Consider the following 4,965-nt stretch of genomic DNA (forward strand, 5'->3'; position numbering starts at 1 on the left):
TTTTTTTTTTTTTTTTTCTGTAGCATGTCATAATTTACTCATGCTCTTATATGGCTTGTATTATTATCCCATTTTTATTTAACAGAGATGTCAAATTTAGTCCCCTCCTCTGTGCCATTAAGATCTTAGTAAAATTGGCTTGTACATTAATTCATACCTTTAAAGATCCAAAGTCCTTCCCTATAATTTCTGCAAATGACCAGAAGGCTTGCATTTTCAAATTCATCTCCATCTCTGGGCTCCCACATTCATGCAACCTGCCTCTGCTCTGCAAGATGGCAACCTAGACATAAAACCCAACTCAATTTCTAGTTTCAAAAAAAAAAAATCCACTTACCCTTGTTGCTGAAGATTAGAAGGAATGGCAGGAATAGGGAGATGTTTAGATTGTACCCATAGAACAGCTTCAAACTGAATAGTAGAGAGCTGGGTTATGAAAATGTGTTTCTGCCTCTTCTCCACTGGGAAACTTAAGTGGCCCTTCTCTCCACATGGCCACATAGACTCACATCAAAGGCCTAATAGCAAGTAGGAAACCGTTCTCATAAAGGAACTGTAAACATATTGTTTCCCACGTAAGGGAAAATAAATTAAGGTTCAGACACAGAGTTTCACAGGGATGATACCTTGTTGGGCACTTAACACACCGGGAAGTAAAATGGTCTCTAGATCTCAAAACCTTGCCTTCAGACATGATTAGTTGTTAGAAACCACCTAACAGAAAACATTTGGCCTATCAGGTGAGAACTTATTTCTTATATAAATTATAGTTTTAATTTACCTGCAATTCAGAACAGAAGTCTACCCAGGGAAGGAAAGGGAAAGAAATATTTTTGTTTTTGATTAGGCCTTGATGGCACAATCAAAAGTGAATATAGTTTTACTTTATAGCTTAGAAATTGCTTGCTTCAAAGGCCTCAAATTTGTGTAAAAGATTTGTTTATACTTAAATAACAAAACTCAAAATATTAAAATAAAGGCAACACCCTGCCTTCATTTTCATTAGCAATAAAAACAGGTGATCTCATATGAATTACCCCAGGTTAGATGCGACTCATTTAAAAAAGAAATCCTGGTATTTGGAAAGTTTTCTCCTTGCTTCTTCAGATCTTTGGCCTGATGTTCCCTGGCCAAAGGATATTAATCAGCACAATAAATGGATCAGGTTAAAGCTTGCTTTAAATTAAAAAAAAAAAAAAAAAAAGGGGGCTTTATATTATATAGTGAGATAACATGCTGTAGGGTGATTATAAAAATGAAACCAAACCCATTGCCATTGAGTTGATTCCAATTCATAGCAACCCCTGTTACATTTCCAAGGCAGTAAATCTTTACGGAAGTAGACTGCCCAGTCTTGCTTCTGCAGAGTGGCTGGTGGTTTTAACCACAAATCTTTTGGTTAGCAGTCAGATACCTTAGTCACTGTGCTACCAGAGCTTATTAGGATGATTATGGAGACCAGTTAATATTAGCCTGTTGTGTTGATAAGGGTGTCATATATAGACTATACAGAATATTTTAATGTTCTAAAAGAAAATATTTCTTCTATGGGTTAAACTTGACTTAATATACTGAATTTGAATAGTTTGAATAGTCATCTACAGAAAAGATTTCTGAGCTAATAGGACAAAAGTCAAAGGAGCCCTGGTGTGGAGTGGCTAAGAGCTCAGCTACTAACTGAAAGGTCAGCAGTTCAAACCCACCAGCTACTCTGTGGGAGACAGAGGTGGCAATCTATTCCCATAAGGATTACAGACTTGAAAACCCTATAAGGTGGTTCTACTGTGTCCAATAGAGTTGCTATGAGGCGGAGTCAACTTGATGGTAATGGGTAAGGTAAAATCCAAATGACAATATATGGTGGTCAATGAACTCCATGATTTTATTCTCCCTCTGGGAAGTTGGAAACTGTGCAGGCTCCTAAGAAGAAAATGGCTACATAAATAATGTTACAAATAGCAGCTACCAAAGGATAAGAATAATTCTTGTTGCATAAAGGAAAAGGAAGCAAATATCATGTATTTCACCATGACATAATGTAGAATAACTACTAAGTTCTCTGGGTTTAAAAGAAAGAAAGAAAGAAAAAGAGAAGGGAAAACCATGTTCTCCTTGCCTGAGAGACACTTTTCCCCTTTTACCCTTCACCTGACATGGAACTAGTCTCCAGAGATGGCCCTCCAAATTACCTCAGTTGCTTTTATTCACAGCCTTGTATAACCTTGTAATCTCCTCCACTTGAATCTGGGTTTACTCAATGATTCACTTGAAACCAATCAACTAAAGCAGTGATAACTGCATGACATCTGAGATTTGGTCAGAAAAGTTCTTATAGATTTCATCTTGATCTCTTATAGTACTTGTTCTGGAAACCCTGAGCAGCCATGAAATAAGTCCAATTATTCTGAGACTGCTAGAGAGGCCATGACAGGTGCTCCAGGTGAGATTCCCAGCTGATTCCAGCTCTCTAGTCATTCCCAGCAAGGCATCAGACATGTGACTAAAACCATTTTAAACTCTCTAGACCTACCAGTGGGAGCTCTGGTGGCGTAGTGCCTAAGGCATTTGACTGCTAACCAGAAGGCTGGTGGTTCAAACCTACCAGCCACTACTCAGAATGAAGGTTGGGCAATCTACTTCCATAGTGATACTGCCTTGGAAACCCAAGGAGGGGTCGCTATGAGTCAGATCTGACTCGGCAGCAGTGAGTTTGGTTTGTTTAGACCTTACCAGTTCTCCAGCTGAATACTACCAAGAGACCTCAGAAAACATCAGCTGGAGCAGAGGTTTCTCCTGGCTGAGCCCTGTCCAGATTCCTAGGCTACAGAATTATAAACAAACAAACTCTCTGCCATTGAGTAGATTCGACTCATAGCGACCCCTCCTTGGTTTTCTGAGGTGGTATCTCTACAGAAGTAGATTGTCCAATCTTCCTTCCCAGGAGCGGCTGGTGGGTTTGAACTTCCAGCCCTCTGGTTACCATACAAATGCCTTAGGCACTACTCTACCAGCCTATAATAAAATGGTTATATGCCACTAAGTTTCTGGGGTTGTTTTTCTGCAGCAATATAAAACCAGAACACTTTCATCTATTTACTTTTCAGATCTCAATATAGATATTATATAATTTGAAAACCTTTTCTGACCCCATAGTCTGTGTTAGATACCCCTTTAGAGCTACTGCCTTTTCCTCAATGTTTACATATTATGTTTCATAATCTTTACTTGTCTGTATTTTCCTCTGCACTTAATGTGATGAAGGATCACGTCTGAATTGGTCATGATTGAACTCTACAAACCAACAGTGCCTGGTAAATATCTGTTGTTGTTGTTGTTGTTGTTGTTAATTGCCATAGAGTTGATTCTGACTCATGGCAACCTCCTGTGTTACGGAATACAGTTGCCTCATAGAGTTGCCTTAATGGTAATTTTAACAAAAGCAGTTTGCCAGGGCTTTTCTTCTGAGATGATGAAGGCGGGTTAGTAAGAAAAAACAAAATGACTCATTGTGTCAGTGTATGACTTTCTTATGCAAATAAACCTCTGTCTCTTACTCCTCCAGGATGAAGCCCCTTGTCTTTTATACCATTTTATATCAAGCTATACAATCAGATTCCAATAAAGACAATAACATGTATGTATCTAAGCAAAGTTTAAGAGCAGCATGCATTGTACAAGCCACTTAACCACCTAAATTATTAAAATACATGAAGGGTTAAGATATAGATCACAGCAGTGAGCATTTCCTTTCCCAATATTCACTGAATACGTTGTTCTTGATTTTGACCAGTCAGTGTTATTCTCATAGCTTTTTATGAATAAAGAGAATTTAAAACTATGAAGGATTATGATCTGTGTATCCTAAGTGAAGAAAAATGTCCTCTTGTATCCTATAAATAAGACCTCTGGAAACTGGCAAATGCTAACACAAACAAGTTCATATTACGGTAGTAAAACTATCATGAACACGTTCAAACTGAAAATATACAACTAGGAAAATTTTACAAGATGCAGATGTCATGTAAGGCAGTGAGTAGAGCCAAATGACCCAAAGGATGTAATGGGCAGGAGTTTTTGTTTTTAGTTTTAAATCAATAAAGGATTAGAGAACGTGAAACACACACACACACACACACACTTATGATGACCTCCACTATTGTGTCACTTGGTGAGTCCCCAGAGGCTTTGGGGATGGGGAATATATTTCCACAAGCATCTGATCCTAACTGAATGATTGCCAAGAAAAAAGCCAAAGATCTTCCCAGGTTCTCCAGTCTGTGATTATCTCTGACATGAGCTTTGGTTGGTCTCTTAACTTTTGACAGTTGTTTATAATGTCTTATAAGACCTACCTCAGTGCTCTTCTATCATTTTGAGTTTGAAGAGGCATTCTGGGACAAATAGTACACCAGCTTCCACCACACACAGCAGGCCTCACACATTGCTTTCTCTGTAGCATTCTATGGGAAGTGAAATATCAACCCATTTACAGTTCAATTTTTGCCACAACATATTTCTTACCAAGAATTTACCATAAAATAAAAATGAAGTACGGGTACACTGGATCAATGTGACAATATATTTTTCTGATATATTATAAAATATGTTATTATTACATTTACTGTAATAATTACAAGGAGTTAATATTATAAGTATTACTTGTTGATGTTGTTGTTATGTGCCATCAAGTCGGACCCAACTCATAGCGATTCCTTCTTGGGTTTCAGAGGAGGTATCACTAATTATTACTTATATGTCATGTACTATTTGTCTGTTTGCTTTTACTATCTTGATGGTCAATTGCACATTGTCTTGTTTAAACATCCAAGAGTATACACAGGAGGGAAAACCTCACTGAGCTCAATATTATTATTTTAATTTTTCCTAAGGGGGAAAGCTCAGGTATGGTCAGGAGACTACTTCTCACAAATTAGAAAATAATATATTACAAAAAAATTATCTTAT

Source organism: Orycteropus afer, unplaced genomic scaffold (assembly GCF_000298275.1).
Source record: "Orycteropus afer afer isolate SDZICR_OR568_19922 unplaced genomic scaffold, OryAfe1.0 scaffold00182, whole genome shotgun sequence".
Taxonomy (NCBI): domain Eukaryota; kingdom Metazoa; phylum Chordata; class Mammalia; order Tubulidentata; family Orycteropodidae; genus Orycteropus; species Orycteropus afer.